The 21,154-nt window shown below is 45.9% G+C and overlaps 1 long non-coding RNA gene across 1 annotated transcript; it reads right to left on the bottom strand.

Moving 5' to 3' along the window:
* Positions 1–6,722: 6,722 nt before the first annotated feature.
* On the bottom strand, positions 6,723–19,554 carry LOC118502321. The gene is made up of 3 exons (XR_004905031.1): positions 19,488–19,554; positions 13,233–13,238; positions 6,723–6,733 (listed from the first exon to the last, which is right to left on the bottom strand). It is a non-coding gene; the product is annotated as an uncharacterized LOC118502321 (long non-coding RNA).
* Positions 19,555–21,154: the final 1,600 nt, after the last annotated feature.

Genomic DNA, 21,154 nt, shown 5'->3' on the forward strand with positions numbered 1-21,154 from the left:
GTGGGAGCTCAGAGAGGATTGGCTCCAGGACATGGGGCCACGCCTGCCCAGACTCATGATGGCGGCCCAGTAAAGCTGGAAGGATGAGTTCTGGCATGTGAAGCCAAGTGTGGGAGGAGTCGGAAATGAGGCTGCAGAAGAAGATTGGCCGCGGGGATTTAAAACCCAGATTTGGCGGCCGTTGAGGAAGAGAACCATGCTGCTTTAGGAGAGGGGGGAGCCATGTGCAGCCATTGGGGGAGAACCATGCGCATCCCAGAGAGGAGAGCCATGCACAGCCCTGAGAGGAGAGAACCATGTGGCTGTGGAGGTGCAGAGAAGATCACAGCCATTGGAGAGAGGGCCACACAGCTTTAGCAGAGTGAAGACTCCCGCAGCCCTGAGAGAGGGAGAACCACGCAGCCTTGACAGAGTGGAGACTCCCGCAGCCCTGAGAGGAAGAACCAGAGGACTGCCTGAGCCATAGACTTCTATTTTCTTTCCTGAGATACGGTACTCTGGACTAAGCAAAGGGGGAAGGAAGGAAGGACTGTGTCTGTTTGTGGGTGTTTTAAGGGACTTTGGGATTTTGGTAAAGACAATAGGTCACTACTTTAAGTTTGTATAGCATTAAATAAACATTTCCTTTTCACAAATCTCTGGCATTGAGAGACGTCTTTCCTAGGGCAGCGGACATAATGGACCCGGGGCCTTCTTTCAATAATAGTATATCGTCCCAGGCCCCCCTTGTGTGTTCTGTAACATAAAGACTCCAAAAAATCCTTCTGCTACAACACCTAACACATGCTACATAAGATATAACGAACATATTTTTAAGAGCATAGCTTCGTTTTTGACAGCTAAAGGAAATGGATTCTATATTATATCCAAATCACCAATTTCCCACAGTCTAAAACAACACTTCCTTTTCCCAAAGACCCAGCTGGTGGTAATTCATTCCATAACACTAATAGTTACAAACATAAAAGGAAGGGTTTTTTTTTGGGGGGGGGAAGGGAAAGGGAAAGAGAGAAATGATTCTTAGTGATAAATCCTAGTTTTTAAATGCATAACTGAGCTCACAAGAAAGTAAGGAAAGTCCTTAGGAAGCCAAAACAGCGAACGTAAAACCAGAGCAGTGATCACAGAATATTAAACTGAAGCCACCATGGCTGGGAATATGGTGGAATACAGAAAGGGGGTCAGACACAGAAAGCTTGAGTAGCTCGAGTTTTAATTCACCGTAGGGACGGAAGGGTTTGGGACTTGTTAAGAAGGTAGGGAGATGGAATTGAAATGTCCTTTGGTTCAAGGTCAAAAAAAGAGTAAGTGTAGATAGAGAGGTCCAAGGAGGGCGCTTTGGGAACCCCAATTAAAGAGGTCAGGTAAATGATGGGAACTAACAAGGGAGTCTGAGAAGGAATGCCTAGGGAAGCAGCAGGATAATTAAGGCAAGGTGGTGTCTTGAAAGTCAAATAAATGAAGCGTTTCAAAGAGGAAGGAGTGATCAACTGTCTCAAATGCTGCTGATAGGTCAAGTCAGGTGAGAACTAGACTTGCCCCTTGATGGAACAACCTGGAGGTCATCTGTGAAGTTAACCAGAGTTTTGTGTGTTGGTGGGAGTACAAGCCCATTAGAATGGGTTTAAGAATAGTTATTTGCTATCATTTTATGTGGCTATTTAACTGAACTTACTTTGAAAATTGGCAATGAAAGGAAAATAAATAAGCATTTATCTTGCCTTTATGGTAGGAACTATATTTTAGGATAATCAAATAAATTCAGTTGATAAGGAAAACAATTTACTGAAAGATCTAGAATTTGAACACCATCATTTTGCAAACCCTATGAAATTCCTGATTCAGGCAAGGATTGTTAATTGGCTTAAACCCATCAGGACAGTGAGCACACAGGGAAATGACATTCTTTCTAGTCTCAAGGGGGAAGTATAATTCCAACTGAAGGGATTAGGCTCTCCTCACCCTGAACCAGTGGCCAATAGTTCTGTCACAATAGGTGTGTCACCAGATATGGTATTTTGTGATGAGGTGCAATGTAAGGTGTACAACATCGTCTGTCATATACCTATCTCATATATGACAGGTATACCTGTCATATACCTATCATATATATCTCACCAACGCAATTTCACTTGGCTCCATGAATCCTTTAGATCTGACTTTCAGTTTATAAGAAATTCAGGTTATAAGGGGACAAGCTAAACAGTACCAGGAGGGAGCACCAGACAAATTCAAAAGGTAGGGCGTCTGGTCTAGTCCCTTCAACAAGTTAGTGTCATGAAAAAAGGGGATTTTACTAGAAGACCAGAGGCAACATGTAGCCATTGGTTAGACACTGGTATGGACAAATCAGTTATAAAGGGCATTTTTGGGGTAATTGGGAAAATTTGCTTATAGTCTATGTATTAAGTGAGATGAAAAATTTCTTATTTGGAAAGACAGAGGTGAATAAATGACACAAAGAGGTTATAAAATGGAATGTGTAATATGATCTCATATTTATTTAAAAAACCATACATTAATATATATATATATATATATATATATATAAGATCCAGTTATTACTGTAATTTTACTAAGTTATTAACATTGAAGCTCTCAGCATGGTGAGAATATGATGTTTTTATTTTATTATTTTTGCTTATCTATATTTTCTAATGTTCTATATGCTTGTGTATTCTGAAATATAACTGTTTATTCATTTTTATATTAAAAGTTTTTTATTGAATTCTTTGGGGTGACATTGGTTAATAAGATTATGTAAGTTTCAAGTGTACAGTTTGATAATGCACATCTGTATATACTGCATTGTATGTTCACCATTCAAGGTCAAGTTTCTTTTTGTCACCATTTCACCATTTATCCCCCTTTGGCCCTCTTCTACCTGCCCTCACCCACTTTCCCTCCATTAACCACCCTACTGTTGTCTGTGTCTACAAGTTTCTTTTTTCTTTTTCTTCATCCCTCCACCTTTTTCACCCAGTCCCCCAAAACCCCTCCCCTCAGGCAACTGTCAATCCATTCTCTGTCTCTCTAAGTCTGTTTCTATACAACAGGTTATTTAAAAACATATTGTAAAACAGTGAATAAAATAAGAGAATGGGAGGAGAGAACTCAATGTTATTCTTTTGAGGAATTCTTTGGTAAAGGGGAACAAAGAACTGCTGAAGGAAGAAGTGGGGTCAAGTGAATTATTCTTTAGGATAGAAAAATAGCAGCATAGTTTCATTCAGATTGGAATAAACCAGCAGAGATGGGAAACAACTGATGAAGAGAAAAAGGAGCACTTCCGAAGCAGCGCTGTTAAGTAGGGAAGAGCAGTTGGCCCTATCACTATATTAATATGAGGCACAATATCCTTTAAAGCAAAAACAAAACTGCTACAGAAAAGAGGCTCATACATACATTAATAAAGGGTTTGATTCATGGGGAAACTACATTTCTAAGCTGCATGCATCTAATAACACTCATGTAAAACAAAAATTGACAGAATTATAGGGAGAAATTCAGAAATTCACCCTCATGATAGGAGATTTAACACATGTTTGTCAGTAATTGACAGATTTAAAAGACCAGTAATTAACTAGGATATAGAAGATTTGACCAACACAATTAACTACCTGTATTTATTGAACTAATACAGAACTCTGCACTCAGCAGTTAGAAAGTACACATTTTCTTCAAGCACACATGCAACACTTACAAAATTGATCACTTACTAAGCCACAGGACAAGATTCAATAAATACTAAAGAATCAATATCACACAGACCACAGTTTCTGACCACAATGAAATTAAATAAGAAATCAACACAGGACTTCCGGCCAAGATGTAGGTGTAGGTAGACACACTGTGCCTCCTCGTGCAACCAAAAGAAGGACAACAACAAATTAAAAAACAAAAAACAACCAGAACTGACAGAAAATTGAACTGCATGAAGTCCGACAACCAAGGAGTTAAAGAAGGAATACTCACCAAGACCGGTAGGAGGGGTGAAGCCGGGCAGCCGGGCAGAGAGGACTTGTGACAAGATGGTGGCTGGAGGTCCGGGGTGGGCAAGGCGATGGCTGGTGGAGCGGGTGGCTCTACATTTGTGTGCAGATAAACCAGGAGGGACAACTGGGGAGTGAGACAGACCGAGCAACCCAGGGTTCCAGTGCTGAGAAATAAAGCCTCAAAACCTCTGGCTGTAAAAATCTGTGGGGGTTGAGGCAGCAGGGAGACTCCCAGCCTCACAGGAGAGTTCGTTGGAGAGACCCAGAAGGTCCTAGAACGTACACAAACCCACTCACGTGGGAATCAGCACCAGAAGGGCCCAGTTTGATTGTGGGAAGTGGTGGAAGGGACTGAAAACCAGTGGAGAGCTGAGCAAGTGCCATTGTTCACTCTCAGATCCCTCCCCCACATATAGCGTCACAACGCAGTGATGTGGGTTGCCCCGCCCTGGCGAATACTTAAGGCTCTGCCCCTTACTATGTAACAGGTGCAGGGAAACAAACAAACAAACAAAAAACAAACAAACAGAAAAAGGCCCAATTGAAAGCACAGATCAAAACTCCAGAAAAAATACAACTAAGTGACGAAGAGATAGCCAAACTATCAGATGCATAGTTCAAAGCACGGTGATCAGGATGCTCACAGAATTGGTTGAATTTGGTCACAAAATAGAGGAAAGAGTGCAGGCTATGGAAAGTGAAATAAAGGAAAATGTACAGAGAACCAACAGTGACAGGAAGAAAACTGGGACTCAAATCAATGGTTTTGAGCAGAAGGAAGAAAGAAACATTCAACCAGAACACAATTAAGAAACAAGAATTAAAAAAAAAAAATGAGGAGAGGCTGAGGAACCTCCAGGACAACTTTAAATGTTCCAACATCTGAATCATAGGGGTGCCAGAAGAAGAAGAGGAAGAGCAAGAAATTAAAAACTTATTTAAAAAAAATATAGTGTCGCAGGTTCGATTCCCAGTCAGGCCACATACCCGGGTTGCAGGCCATGGCCCCCAGCAACCGCACATTGATGTTTCTCTCTCTCCCTCTTCCTCCCTTCCTTCCCTCTCTAAAAATAAATAAATAAAATCTTTAAAAAATTGTATTTAAAAAAATGAAGAAGAACTTCTCCAATTTGCAAAGGAAATAGACTTTCAGGAAGTCCAGGAAGTTCAGAGAGTCCCAAAGAAGATGGACCCAAGGAAGCACACACCAAGGCACATCATAATCACATTACCCAAGATTAAAGATGAGAGAATCTGAAAAGCAGCAAGAGAATAGGAGACAATTATCTACCTACAAAGGAATTCCCATAAGATTGTCAGCTGATTTCTCAAAAGAAATCTTGAAGGCAAGAAGAGGCTGGAGAGAAGTATTCAAAGTCATGAAAGGCAAGGACTGGAATCCAAGATTACTTTATCCAGCAAAGCTTTCACTTAGAATGGAAGGACAGATAAAGTGCTTCCCAGATAAGGACAGGTTAAAGGAGTTCATCATCACCAAGCCCTTATTATATGAAAAGTTAAGGAACTTATCTAAGAAAAAGAAGATCAATACTATGAACTGTAAAATGACAACAAACTCATAGCTATTAACAACTGAAAGTAAAAAAACAACAACCCTAAAACAAAAACAAACTAAGCAAACAACTAGAACAGGAACAGAATCACAGAAATAGAAATCACACGGAGGGTTATCAGCAGGGGATGGGGAGGGGGAGAATGGGGGAAAGGTATAGGGAATAAGTAGCATAAGTGATAGGTAGAAAATAGACAGGGGGAGGTTAAGAATAGTGTAGGAAATGTGGAAGCCAAAGAACTTATATGTACGACCCATGGACATGAACTAAAGGGGGGAGTGTGAGTAGGAGGGGGTACGCAGGGTGGAGGGGAATAAAGGCAGGGGGGAACAAAATTTGAGAGAATAGCACAATAAAAATCTATGATATTTAAAAAAAAGAAATCAAAACATTAAAAACCATGAATTTAGACAAAAAAAAAAGGGAAAAGAAAAAACCTTTCCAATGTGACTGTTGGAGTCCACACCGAGAAGTGAGGGACAGTGTCCAAGAAGGGGCAGTGAAGACACATGGCCAGGCAGACCACCCAAGGGGTCTCCCGGCCTCGAGTACACTCCAGGCCACGTTGTTCAGCACACGTGTGCAGCATAACTGCATGCACACACAGACACAAACAGACCTTTCTCCCAGTACGGCCTAAGATTACCCGCACCAAGCATAACCCAGCCACCTCAAGGACAACCACAACTTCTCTCCTCGTCAAAGTTGAATCACCCTCCCTGGCTGGTGTGGCTCAGTGGGTTGAGTGCTGGCCTGTGAACCAAAGGGTTGTCAGTCCAATTTCCCGGTCAGGGCACATGCCTGGGTTTCGGGTCATGTCCCCAGTGGGTGGGGGTGCTCGAGAGGCAACCACACATTGGTGTTCCACTCCCCTTCTTTCCCCCTCCTCTCTCCTCTCTCTAAAAAATAAATAAAAATAGCCCTGGTTGGTATAGCTCAGTGAATTGAGCATGGGCCTGTGAACCAAAGGGTTTCTGGTTCAATTCCCAGGCCAGGGCATATGTCTGGGTCGCAGGTCAGGTCCCAGTACTGGGTGTGTGAGAGGCAACCAGACATTGATGTTTCTGTCCCTCTCCCCTCTCTCTAAAAATAAATATATAAAAATAAAATCTTTTTAAAAAGTGTCAAATGATACAGTATATGTATTTTAAATCAATTTTGCCTCTCCCAGCATTTTGCTTACTAAGCATGTTCATTAAATAGTCTTGAGTTTCTCCAACCCCAAAGTATTTCTAAACAACCATGCTCACAGTAGCATCAATTATAAGGTACGTTTCCTTATATTTTACTGACCATAACAAAGTCCCAGTTTTAGTTCTAATTAGCAGTACCTACTAGTAGTCATTACTCATATACAATAGTGGGAAAGAAAAAAAAATGACAATCACAATAGTTACTCCAAGTTTTCTTGGACAAGTCTGCTGGGGTCCAGCCTTGGCGGGGTCTCAGGGTCCCCAAAGGATGCACGGCTCAGGAGAAGAGACTGAATCGAGACACCCGGTGGGGTGCCGGAGGACAGCCAGGCTTTTGGGGCCCGACTGACTCTCTGAGAAAAATCAACCTTTATTTTTATAGGAGAGGTTATACAATATTCAATACATAATATGATTATTAAAACAGAAGCGATTACCATAGAAATAACTTCGAAAAGTACAGAAGATTTTACAGATCAATCATGTTAAAGAAGTAACCGAAAAGTACAGGAAGTCCCACAGATCAACCAGATTAAACAAAGATTACTTTGACCAAGAGGGTCATTAATCAGATAGCCAGCAGAGCCATACGAGCACAAACTTTCAAATGCTGATTATAATTAAATATCTACTAAATTTCTCTAGATTGGTCTAAATCAAAGGGGTACAAGGAGTGATTTAAAATTAATTATTGTTTATAGAAATTAGATTGTTTAAATCTTTTTTTTAAAGATTTATTTATTTATTTTTAGAGAGGGGAAGGGAGGGAGAAAGAGAGAGAGAGAGAAACATCAATGTGCGGTTGCTGGGGGTCATGGCCTGCAACCCAGGCATGTGCCCTGGCTGGGAATTGAACCTGCAACACTTTGGTTCGCAGCCCGCGCTCAATGCACTGAGCTATGCCAGCCAGGGCTAGAAAGTATATTGTTTAAATTAAATAAATGATTTTTTAACTAGATCTATTAACTACATATCTGGGGGGGCATATTATATTTCTATGTACTAAGATTATTATATTTAAATGAAAACTCCTTCCTCCTCTATTTACCCGGTCCCATCAATAACGGCTCCTGCCCAGGGCATGGGAAAGGCAGTGGTTCTAATACATCTTGAGCTTTTGAATGGTGACGCCCTAGACATTCCTAGCAACGGCCTCCTCCCGCGTTCTGGCAGCTGGTCTGCCCATAGTTTAAATCTATCCTTAACTTTCCAGGTAGGGGGAGTGGGCAGCATTAGGATTATCAGGGGCTTCTAGTTAGTGGTCAGCAAGTCATTTCATGCAGAATCAGAGGCATCGTGCAAGGTTTTTTGTTACAAAGCACAGGTGTCCAAAAATCTCACCACCTGATGCTAATAGGGACAGGCATGCGGGAAGAGATAGACAGGACACCCGGCCACAGTCGCCTCTGCTGTGCAGACGCGTCTCACCCAACCCGACTGCGTCAAAGGTCAGCTGTTGGTCGGCTCCCGACACAAGTCTATACTAGAATCAGAGAACCTCACAGGCACCATCGTGTAACTCACGTTCCGGGCAGTGGAGTGAGTTCCCTGGTCTTTGGGATTACAGTGGTTGGAGGGCTTCCCTTGCACAGCCAGCATCCTTCAGGAATGCTCCGAAGAAGACGGACGGATAGGTAGAACCCCCAGCAGGGAGCTGTGCAGGCTGAGCCATCCTCTTCCTGCTACTGCTGTGTTCTGTTGTGGAGGTTGGGACTGAGTCTGCCTGCAGCGTTAGGTTAAGAAAGTCCCAGGCTTCTGTTGGCCAGCATTTTATATATATATTTTTTTTTCTGGTGCTACAGTTCCCATAACATCTCAGCAGCCTGAGCATTTCATTTGGGAGATCTCTGCTAAAGAGCCCAAAGTAGGAATTTTGTCCTTGATAATTGTTCAGGCCGAACGGAGAGCCTTAGCCTCAGGGTACGACGGTGAATAATGAGGGGTGATGGGTGCCTTTCTGCTCTTATCTGCCTTGGAAGTTGAACTCCACAACCTTGAATTCCACAGCAGCTGGGAAGCTCATTTAAAGGAGGAGGCAATTTCACCTTTGTCGGACAGAGAGGGGGCACTCAGTGGAGAGACTGAAGGATTTTTTTTTCTTAAAAAAACTCAGAACACCTGGCTGGCGTACCTCAGTGGATTGAGCGTGGGGCTGCAAACCAAAGTGCCGCAGGTTCGATTCCCAGTCAGGGTACAGGCCAGGGTACAGGCCATGACCCCCAGCAACCGCACATTGATGTTTCTCTCTCTCTCTCTATCTCCTTCCCTTCCCTCTCTAAAAAATAAACAAAATCTTAAACAAACAAACAAACAAAAAACTGGCTTCTCTTACACCCTACTGTCGACCCCAGCCCAGGAAACTATTACGGTTCTGCCTTGAAATTCCACGCACGATCTGACCACTTCTCCACACCGCCGGTGCGGAGTCCCCTTCCTTTTCTCAGGGGGACTCCTGCACAAACCGAGCACTTGCCCTGCTTTTCCTTGCTTCCTTATCATCGATCCTCATCTACCCAGCAGCCAGAGAGATCCTCTTAAGATACAGCAAGTCCTGGAATAATGTCCTTTCCTTATGATGTTGATGAGATGAGTGGGAACTTAACTCCTGTTTGTATCGATTCGCCTGTGGTAGTAGAATTGATTCGGTTACACGTCATTCAGCTTACAGTCGCAGAACCGTTCAGGATGTTAAGTGAGGAGTGACTGGGAAAGTTCACGAAGTCACTCCTCTGCTCAAGATTCTGCCCTGGCTTCTGGTTTTGCTCAGAGAAAAGCCGAAGCCCTTCAATTCCATCCCACGCCGTCCCTGGTTGCTCGTCTGACCTGTCCCACGGGTCTCTACACGCCTTTCTGCTGCTGCTTGAGCACCCGGGCGTGTTCTTGCTCTTCCCCTTCAGATCCACATTGCTTACTCCCTAGTTTCTTACACGTCTTTGCTTGAATCTTGCCTTCTCGATGAGGCCTGTACTGGCCTCCCTATTTAAAATGGCAACTACCCTACTCTCCCCGAACTTCTCACGCAGCTCTCTGATTTCCACTGTAGGACTTAGTACCTTCTGACCACTGTTCTGTTCTGACTGTAACACATGAATATAATGGTTTGTTAGGGTTACTTTCTATCGTCCTTCTCCCTCCTGCGTTTAAGCTTTTTGAGGCAGGGATTTTGCCCCCTGCCCCCCCCCCCACGCTTTTTTTAACTTTGTTTAGAATAGTATCTGGCCCAGATAAGGGATTCACTCAGTATCTATTGAATGGATGCATCCACATCCTTATTCCAACAGCTAAGACCTTTCAGTTTTCTAATCAATTCTCCAAATTGCATTCTGGGCTATGGAGGTGGTATGGAGAATCAGAGAATCTGACATCACAATTTAGCAGAGTTTAACACTAATTTTTTAAAAAGATTTTATTGCCTGGCTGGCGTAGCTCAGTGGATTGAGTGTGGACTTCGAACCAAAGCATCGCAGGTTTGATTCCCAGTCACGGCACATGCCTGGGTTGCAGGCCATGGCCCCCAGCAACCGCACATTGATGTTTCTCTCTCTCTCTCTCTCTTTCTCCCTCCCTTCCCTCTCTGAAAGTAAATAAATAAAGTCTTCAAAAAAAGATTATAAATAAAAATTTTATTTATTTATATTGAGACAGAGGGGAAGAGTGGGAGAAAGACAGGGAGAGAAACATCTATGTGTGGTTTCCTGTCACCTGCCCCTCACTGGGGACCTGGCCCGAAACAGAGGCATGTGCCCTAGACTGGGAATCGAACCAGTGACCCTTTGGTTTGCGAGCTGGTGCTCAATCCACTGAGCCACACCAGCCAGGGCACTGAAGGCTAATTCTTGATCAAGACTGTGACCATCCCAGGGTGCCCTTGGCTTCACCATCTTTGGTCAACTGGGCCAGTGACGGATAAGAGCTTGTATCTCTGGCTGCAGCTTACTGAAGTCCACAAGCAATGAGCAACACGTTCTGCTTGCTACGGAGTCACCTGAAGCCTGATGTCAGTGGACACACGGACTGAGCTCCATAAAACGTCAGGGAAGAGCTTAACCAACCACTTCACTACCCTGTAGCAAGGTAGTGCTGGCCACATATTCCTCCTCGTTCCCTTCCCCCAACTCAGCTAAGTCCGCAGTTTCTCTCAGGGTTTATTGTACGAACGCTACTCCAGATGCTCATTCCTCAGTCATTTAGGACCTTTTGGTTGTAAGTAACAGAATCCAAGTGAAATTTATTTAACAATTGGGAAGATTTATTATAAAGTACATGGGTATTTCACAGGGAGCAAAAGCTGAGGCTTAGCTTTCACAAAACCCCAAACTTTGCACCTTATACAATGGGTAGCCTTAGATATAACAGGATTCCTTCTTTTAAAAATTCCCAAAAATTTTATTCTTTAATAGGATTACTTCTTTTTTTAAAAGATTTTATTTATTTGTTTTTAGAGAGGGAAGGGAGGGACAAAGAGAGAGAGAGAGAGAGAGAGAGAAACATCAATGTGCGGTTGCTGGGGGCCGTGGCCTGCAACCCAGGCATGTACCCTGACTGGGAATCGAACCTGCAACACTTTGGTTCGCAGCCTGCACTCAATCCACTGAGCTGTGCCAGCCAGGGCCAGATTACTGCCTTTCTTCCCCCAAGAACAGGACTTGCCAGAACACTCTGTTGGTTTGATCACCTTCCCAATAACCACGTCTTTCTCTTCCTCCTTACTACCTGTCGTCTGGTATGAGCCCGGAGCTCCTTCTCCACAGTGTCATGTGTGCCAGCGGAAGGGGACTCCGGCCCAGCCCCAGGGCCAGAGCCTGAATGAGTCATGGTCATTGCATTTTCCTTGCCACTGCTTGGTGTAGTCGTGGTCACCTGTCCCACACTGGGTTGGCTAGGCTAGCAGCCCAGCACAGCCTGAGACAGCGATGCTTGCGCAAGTGACTGATGGACAGGCTGATGAGGGAGGCAGGGAAAAGGGAAGCAAGGATATGGTCTCACCTGGAGGTTAGCTTCAGTCTGAGCCCACGGGGAGCTCCGGAGGGTGTCAGAAAGCCCCAGTCCCAGGCCAACTGAGATGGTTGGTTCCTGTATGTAGAACCAAGCTTGGTCTACAGTGGTAGATGAAGGGAAGTCCTCTGCGGGGGTTTCTAAGAGACACAACAGGGATAAATTATTCTTTTTCTCACTGTGGATGTTGTTGCGTGGATGTATGCTTGAAACTGCCGCTCTTGCCTGGGGGCCTGGACGGGAGAGAGTCCCCAGGCAGCGCTGACACTGTGAAGAGGTGACTGGCAGTTGGAGGTCAGCAGCCCGGGCCTTCTAGGGTGTCTCTGCTCCCTCCAACAAATGGCCTCCGATCTCTGTGTCTAGCCACTCCTCAATCAACAGGAAACAGGAATGCGAAGAGAACAAACAACACTTTTTCTTCTAAAGATGCAACCAGGAAGATGCATACCTCACTACTGCTCACCTCCCATTGGCCAGAACTTAGTCACATGGCCACACCGAGCTGCAAGGAAGGTCAGAAAATCTGGTCTCTGGCTGAACTACCAATTATCTTACTAAGGCTTAAGGGCGGGGTTTCCGTGACCAATAGGAAGAAAGGGAGAGTGGCTTGTATGGGGTACCTCAGGGGGTAATTAGACTCCATCCCAGTGCTTGCATGAGTGATAATAAAGGACATTGATGGAGTGGTTATTAGTGGACACCCTGTTCCAACCCCTTGGTATGTGTGAAGCGTTTAATCTGCACAGTTACGTCGAGGTAGGCACTACGCTATTATTATGGAGAGGAAACTGGAGCAGGGAGCAGTCAGTGAATTTTGGCCAGAATCTCGTAGGCAGTAAGCGACAGGGCTGTCTAATTGTAGAACCAGGACTCTCAGCCACTATTTCACTCTGCTTCTGGGCCATACGGAAGTATTTGAGACACTTCGTGCTCTTGGCACCGGAACTTTCTTTCCCCTGACGCAGACGTCAACCGCTCAGCTGTCGGGCACATGATGCTTACACACTTTTGTAGCAACATGAGATGTTCGCCGGTAAAGGACGGCCTTCCCCATAGCTGCACGGTTGCCTTATGGACCACTTGGCCACTTTCCTGTCACTACATGGCCTGGCTGCTTGGTGGCTCAGGGGCCTGTTCTCCTGCCTTCCACGTGTGGCCTTTTAGTAATCCCCCGCTACATAAGTTGCTTCAGTGTGATTCAGGTCCTTGGCACTCGAAAGAGCCTTGGTCCTGTACATGTTGATGAAGAGGGGAATTCAGAAGCAGACTCATGATTTCGAAGCATCCTTAGGTAGACATGCAGGGCAGGAAGGAGGGGGGAGGGAGGAGAAACAAGGAGGTCAGTGCAAGATCTTAACCCAGCCAGGGCCTTTGGGGACAGAGAGAGGCTCCTCCCTCTTGTTTGGCACAGGATCCTGGCCAGAACACCCCATCCTTGTTTTTCCAGTGGTCGTTCCCTCTCTACCTGGCCCCACCTGCCTCTCCAGGTGGGTCTTGCCCTCTTCTGTACTATGCAGGCTCCAGCTACACCACACCTCTAACCGGGGCCCTGGCGAGCCTGCATTTCTGCGGTACATTGCCTTTGCTCATGCGGTTCCTTCCCTCTGCATGGAATGCCTTTCATCTCCAGCGCTGCCTAGCAAACTCTTACTCATCCTTCAAGGCCAAGGTTAAATGTCACTTCTCCTGTGATGCCTTCTCTTACTGCCCCAGACTTACTCCCCACTCCCATAGAACTTGGTACATCTATTACAGCGGCCATGGCACTGAATTCTGATCGTGTGTTGATGTGTTTGCAGTAGCCATTGCAAAACGGTGACTTCCCGGAGACAGGAATGAGCTTTATTCTCTTCCTAGTACCCTTGGCTCCAGAGCACATGCATGGTGCCTGGTATAAACAGGCACTCAGTAAAGGTCAGCGAGCTGTGGGGCTGATCTCAGCCGGACAGAAGAGCCGGCTCCTCACCTGCATCTTCCTGGAGCAACCTCTAGAGGGCAGTCTCACACCATGCACGCGTCTCTAACCTCTGCCCAGTTGCTTTTCTACCCTAGGCAGCTTAGATAGATAGATAGATAGATAGATAGATAGATAGATAGATAGATAGATAGATAGATAGACAGAATATAGAGGATTTATAGATAGATTGTAGAGATATACATCGGTAGTCAGAGAGAGAGAGAGTATAATAGGGCGAGCGTGGTCGGGACGGTCTCTGGGACCTGGGCATCTGGCCTCTCTGATTCAGGCACTGGAGGAGGCACTGCCAGCCCATCCTTAAGAAAACAGGCTTCGGGTGTAGGAGCCACGGTTGAAACATAGAACACAGTTACTGGCTTCAACATGAACACAGGACATTGCAAAATGGAAATTCACAAATATTTAAATAAATTGCCTTAAAACAAAATGCCCACCCATCAGTTGCACCTCCGCTTGTACAGTCTACATGTACATTACACTTCATGTGGGATGTGAATGCGTATTACTATTTTTGACGTGCTGTGGGCAGTTCCAACGTGTCAAGGGCCCCTGATGCCCTTGAAAAAGGCCTTGGGAGGGAGGGACGAATGGCGCGTTAAGTAGAACCTCAGACTGTCCGCCAGAGGGCTCAGGGTGCTGCCCACTGCATTGGGGCTGCAGGTCCAGTCCCCTGCTTCCTGCTGAGGGCTTTGGAGACAAGCCCATAAAGACAGTGGTCGGTCGGTAACAAAGACTGCCCTCAACCACCATCTCTCTTGATCTTAAGGCAACTTGGGAGAGGGGTAGGACTGCATTTCCTTGAGTTCTTACACTGGGGAGGTGCTGATGGGAAGAGGCTCTGTGTCCTGGAACTTCTGGTTCATGGCGAGGGATGGACAGCAGAGATCAGACCTGAGGGACTCTGAATTCCAGCCAGAACCAGTCAGGGGTTCTAAAGCACTGGGTGGGACCCAGGAAGGCTTCTGGTAAGAGGCAGCACTTTGAGTGGGCCTTGGCAGGTGAGTCAGCAGCTGTACATGCAGTAGGTGGAACATCTTAAAAGGGCAGGAGAGAGGAAAAGGAAAACTAGACGGCATGTGCTTTAGCCCTGACAGAATTTCTGGGGTGTTATTGTCTCCGTTTGCACCTGAAGGGACTGGAATTCAGGGAATTAACTATGAGAGTTACAAGGGCCACTTACTGAGTACTGATATCCAGCTATACCCTGTGCTGAGTCCCTTCCGTAGACAAGGTCTGCCTGGAAAAAGTCCAGCCATTGTTAATGTAACAAGAATAGTTTGTGCAGCGTCAGTGCAACCTGGCAGCCAAGGAGAGTGGACTGGAATGTGCATGCATGACCAATGACAACATCACTGTACTAGTCAGTGGGGGCGGTAAATGCCGTTGCATGGGCACTGTGTGGCCGTCGCATTCAAAATGACTGAACGAGTAGAGCAATGAATCTGCAATCAAATTTTGCATTAAGCTTGAATATTCCTCTGCAGAAACTACTCAGATGATTCAGAAGGCCACAACTCCATAGTTGTGATTGCCAACTTGTGATCATGCCAACTGGTGATTGGCAGCTTCATCACAACAACACGTCTGGTCATGCATCATGTCTCATGCAGAATTTTTGGTGAAACATCAAATCACCCAGGTGACTCAGCTCCCCTACAGCCCAGATTTGGCTCCCTGTGATTTTTGGCTTTTCCCAAAACTAAAATCACCTTTGATTTTTAAAAAGATTTTATTTATTTATTTCTAGAGAGAGGGGAAGGGAAGGAGAAAGAGAGGGCAAGAAACATCAGTGTGTGGTTGCCTCTCGTTCATACCCAAATGGGGACCTGGCTAGCAACCCAAGCATGTACCCTGACTGGAGATTGAACCAGTGGCCCTTTGGTTCTCGAGCTAGCCCTCAATCCACTGAGCCACACCAGCCAGGGCTAAAATCACCTTTGAAAGGGAAGGGATTTCAGCCTGTCGATGAGACTCAGAAAATACTATGGAGCAACTGATGGCTATTGGGAGAACTGTGTGAGGTCCCAGGGTACCTGCTTTGAGGGGGACTGAGGCGTCATTGTCCTAAATACAATGTTTCTTGTATCTTGTATCTTCTTCAGTGCCACTATTTGTCATATTACATGGCTGGATCCCTTCTGGACAGACCTTGCACTGTCTCATTTACTCCTCTCAACAACTCTAATAAAATCTAGACATTATTAAGTTCATTTTATAGATAGACCTGTTATTGAGGTCAGAGAGGGTAAGCATGCTGTTGAAAGTCAAGATTCAAGGGCAAGGCTGTCTGACTTCATATCCTTGTTCCTGCTCAGTTTCACAGGGCTCTTAATTAAGTGGCAGAGTGGAACATTTATCGAGCGCTGACAATCTATGTGTCACTGTTCTAAATGCTTCACACACTGTCACTCATCTAGCTGAAGCAGGGACTGTAATTATCACTGCCATTTACAAATGGGGAAACCAAGGCCAAGACAGGCCCGGTAACTTGCCTAAGGTTGCTGCCAGGCTGCCTGGTTCCAGAGTAGGGGCTCTTTGCCATAACTGTCTACTGGATTGCCGGGGCCAGTGACAGGCCCTGTTACCGGGGGAGATGCAGTGATAAGGTGAGGCACGTGGGCGAGATGGGACCGGAAGGAAAACCCAACCACAGGTGGCATCCACGGTGTTTTTCTTTTCTCTTTTGCTGTTTCCCCTGTAGGAATTCAGTGCTGTGTTCCTAGCGAAACAGCTGAGAGCACAATACCTCTGCAAATATATCTTCCTTAAAAGGCATTTTGTTGAAGTGTTTTTCAATGAGCTAACACAGCTGCTTTGCAAACAGGGTTCTTTTTCCCTTGTGCCCGGCCCCCCTGGTTTGCTGGAGCTTCCCCGAAGGGCTCGCACAGCCCTCCAGCACGAGGAAACACTTTGTTGAGAAGGATTTGATCTAGACGAGGCTTGCCAGGTCGAACGGCCGGTGTGGATGCGGTCGGAGACTGAACTGAGTCACGGAGAGGAAACCGTTTGTGCTCTGGTCCTTCATAGCAATCTACCCAGGGCCTTTGGAGCCGGTTCTGGCTTTCCTTTTTTTTTTTAAAAAGATTTTATTTATTTATTTATTTATTTATTTATTTATTTATTAGAGAGGGAAGGGAGGGAGAAAGAGAGAGAGAGAAACATCAATGTGCAGTTGCTGGGGGTCATGGCCTGCAACCCAGCCATATACCCTGACTGGGAATCGAACCTGCGACACTTTGGTTCACGGTGGCTTTCCTGACTCAAAGGGAAACAATAAGGACAGGCCTATGGGGGTGGAATGACCCCCTCTGGAGAACGGAAAGCTGCAGGGGGATGGAGAGCATTGATAAGTAAGCTCAGGGGCTCTGTCTGAGTGCAAACCCCCACCGTTACTGTTCCACTTGGGTAACGTACTCAGTTTCTCTCAGTCTTCATGTCGCCTGTCTCGTCTGTAAGGTGGGTGTGTTAATGATATGTTTAATCATTGTTTACGCATTAATGACGAATGGTTCGTTTCGGGGATTAAAGTGACCAAATACAAAGTGCTTAACACTGCTTATGGTACCAGCACTGGATGCCTATTATTTTACCCAAATTAGAAGGAGATGGTAAAGAGCAGAGAGGGAACAACAATAAAAACAACCCCGCTGTTCAGCCTGTGTTCACGGAGACCGGGAGTTGGCTGCAGGCAGAATTTCCTAACAACAAAGGGTGTGAAGCCTCAGCAAATTGTAAAAGCTCCTCCTCAGTTCCATCCCAAGAGCGTTTCATCTCAGGGGTGGTCATTGTGGGGGCCTGGCCCGGAGGAAATGCCCTGGTGATGGGCGGGCGGGTCTGTTTGGCTTCCTGAACCCATGACAGTTGATACACAGATGGTCTGTTTGGCATCGCCTGGGGTTTACACGCAGGAGATGGGGCACCTGCATTGCCAAGGTGCCCATTTATAGTTTCCTGGACCTGAGTCAGTTCCTGTTTAAAAGTGCCTCCTCCCGGGACCTGCCGAAACCTCCTTCCTGCGCCACGCTAACAGTTGCTTCCCTTTGGCTGGGAGGGAGCTGAGCTGCAGAAACTCTGAGGAGGAAGAAAGAAAGGGAGAGATGGGGTGGCCGGGCTGCCCATCCCCCGGCAGGAGGGGGAGCTGGGCCCAGATCTGGGCCTGGATGTCCTCCTGAGGCCTCTTCAGGGGGGGTGTGTCCTGACTTGAAGGCAAGCTGGAAAGTCCGGGCCCTCTCCTAGCGAAGGAGGAGTTACTGTCAGCTGAAGGGATGGCTCCTGGCGAGGGAGCTCCTACAGTTCTTATCTCCAGGGAAAGTTCCAGAGTTGCTGTCACTTTCGGGGAGTTTCCTGGACTATGAACTTTCATTGCAGGAAGGACAGGAAGGCTGGAGAGAAGAAGCTGGCCTCAGGCTCCATACCCACCCCTCCCAGCAGGGTTGGCTGTCCCCCACAGCCCGGAACTGTGCAGTGTCGCCGCCCTAAACCCTGTCCAGGCGGCCTCCTGCACCTGCAAACCTTCCTCAGGTCCTGGTCCCCTCAGCCGTGGCTCCCTCCTCTGTGAAAGGGGATGGCACGACACACTTGAAACCTATACAATTTTATTAACCAGTGTCACCTCAATACATTTAATTTATTTTTTTCCCCTTTATTGATTCCAGAGAGAGGGGAAGAGAGGGGAGAAGGGAGGGAGGAAGAGAGGGAGAGAAACATCGATCGGCTGCCTCTTGCACACGCCCTGAAGCCACCCAGGCTTGTGTCTTGACCAGGAACTGAACCCACGACCTTTAGGTTTGCAGGACGACACCCAACGAAATAAGCCACACCGGCCAGGGAAAGGCGTTTACTTTTTAAATAGGGGGTGACAGTGGCACTTACAGTAAACACTCAGTGTAGACTGGATTTAAATAACACACGCTGACTCCTGGGGTTGGAGCTATGCAGTGAGAGGGGAAGGAGCAGAGAACAGAGTCTGTGCCTGTTCTTGGGCGCTGCTCAGAGGAACGAGACAGGCATAAGCCCAAAGCAAGGCAACTGGAAATGCCTGTTCCAGCCAATGGCAGGGAGCAAAAGCACAAATATTGGAAGCAATTTCCAGTTCCTCTTGGTGGTACGTTTCATCACATTTTTGAATTGGTTTTCTCTTCCCCATTTATTCCGAGATGTCAAACAAGTGAACAGGTGTCCCCAGGGCTCCTGCAAGGTGACAACGGGAAGCAGCAGGCTGGAGGCGCAGGACGCAGGCTGGGCATTTGGTCGGGTGTGTTCCGGGCCCACCAGCGCGCGCCCAGGGAATCGACCATTAATTACACAAGCACAGAGGGGCCCGGCAAGGACTGCACGGCGCTGCCTGAAGGAAGACCAGACCGAGCAAACCGTGGCGCAGTCCGGCCGCAGCAGGGTCCAGGGGTTCCTGAAAGGTGGGTAAGGCATTGGCGATGGGAGACAGATGACAACATGCCTCAGAGGACGGTGATGCTCTGTTCCGTTTATTGCAAGTACAAGCAGCTTTTTATACTTTCATTTTTAGCAGTGATTAACATTTGCGGTTAGGTGGGGCAGAAACAAATCAATACAAAGGTAACCAGGAAAAGTACGAAAATTCCCATAGATTTAGTTACATTAAACAAAGATTATTTTGACCAGGAGAGCCATACATCAGACAATTAGAAGTAGCTGTACGTACAGAGTTTGAATGTCTTATTATTTCTTAAAGTTCTCAGAATTTGTCATCTGACTCCCTGGTAACTGTTTCTACGTGCTTAGTTTGTAATAGTTAACCAGCATTTCTTGTTTCTTTGCCTGTCTAATTCTACTTGATATATATTCCTTGATATATATATTCAAGGTGAAGGCGGGGCTGTTACTCCAACAACTTTGAGACATTCGGGGCTATTTCATTAGAGGGGCTTTTGTTCTCTGGTCAAGAAATTATTTTGTACAACTTCATTGGAGTTATGCGAATCAATAAACCTGAGATACAGGTGTCTAACAATCCCACCACCTTTTAATCACCAAAACAAACATGTAAGGAGAGATAAACAAGAAATCCAGCTACAGTAAACCTTTTTTGTTCCTTAGTTAATAAACACCAGGGAGGTCTGCTTCGAGCTAGCCTTTCCCTGAAATTTAGACTATTATAAGGCACTTGGACTCCATCCTTATTGACCATTCTGATGCCACCCTCATTATATGCTCCTGTATAAGGCAATGGGGCATCTGGAACCCTCTGGAGACTATTAGCTCATCTTGGGGGATACCATAATTTGCCAATAACCCAATATGCTACCCAGGGGTATCTCTGGGCTGTGGGTAGGGGTCTATAGAATTTTTTTCTTGTTTTCTTGAAAGACTCTTTGTATCTATGGGTAAGGAACAGGCATGGGAAAGTCCGCCAATAATTCAGCCTGTTGTAACTGATTCATGAATTCTTTTATGGGAACAATCAGGGATAGTTTCTTACTCAGGTTATAAACACCTTGTTTAAAACAATTTGGGCATGATTGAATAGCCTAGGGAGAACTAGTTGTCCCTTTAGAATTTCCCTCAAAGTTAATCGTTGACTCACTTTGAGACTTTTTCTTGTCATGGCCTGTTCTTATGGGAATCAGGGTCCAAAGTAAGACCATGATTAATATTAGCAAGGAAATTATTAAGAGCAATCCCCAGGAAAATTACCACCCCCCTTTGTATGCCACACTCTCTTCCAGGAAGATGGATTCCTTGAATTCCCTCTTTCCATGTTCGGACCTTGTCAGAAACCATGGTTGGAAGAGGGCGTGGCAAAACCGGATCCAACACGAGGCCCCCAGTCCCATCTGCACAGCGCTCTACGACCTAGAACAGGGCCCGCGCTAGAATATAAATCTGATTACTGCACGCCCGTTAAAAAAAAAAGAACAAACCCTCAAAATCTCTTTATTGCCTCCAATGGGGCCAAGTCCAGATTCTTCCTCAGAACATCATATAAGGACCTCCAGAGACCAGCTTTGACCGGCTCTCCCGGCCTCTCCCGCACTGCACTGCCCCGGGAACGCCACACCCTCATCACAGGGGTGGTGGCCGTTCCCTCTTCTCAACCTGCTCTTTCAAAGCTCTTGTTCTTTTTAAAAATTAAATGTTTAATTTTGAGGTAACTATAGATTCACATGCAGTTGTAAGAAATGGCACAGAGATCCTGTGTACCCTTTATGGCATTTCCCCCAATATTTTACAAAAACTTTAGTACAGTATTACAACTAGAATGAATATTGACATTGGTACAATCCACCAATCTTTTTTTTAAGGCTTTATTTATTTATTTTTAGAGACAGGGGAAGGCAGGGGAAAAGACTGGGAGAGAAAGATTGCCTCTCACATCTCCCAATGGGGGAGGGGGTCCCCCCCAACTCAGGCATGTGCTCTGAGTGGGAATCGAACCAGTGA

The sequence above is a fragment of the Phyllostomus discolor genome, chromosome 8, assembly GCF_004126475.2.
Source record: "Phyllostomus discolor isolate MPI-MPIP mPhyDis1 chromosome 8, mPhyDis1.pri.v3, whole genome shotgun sequence".
Taxonomy (NCBI): Eukaryota; Metazoa; Chordata; class Mammalia; order Chiroptera; family Phyllostomidae; genus Phyllostomus; species Phyllostomus discolor.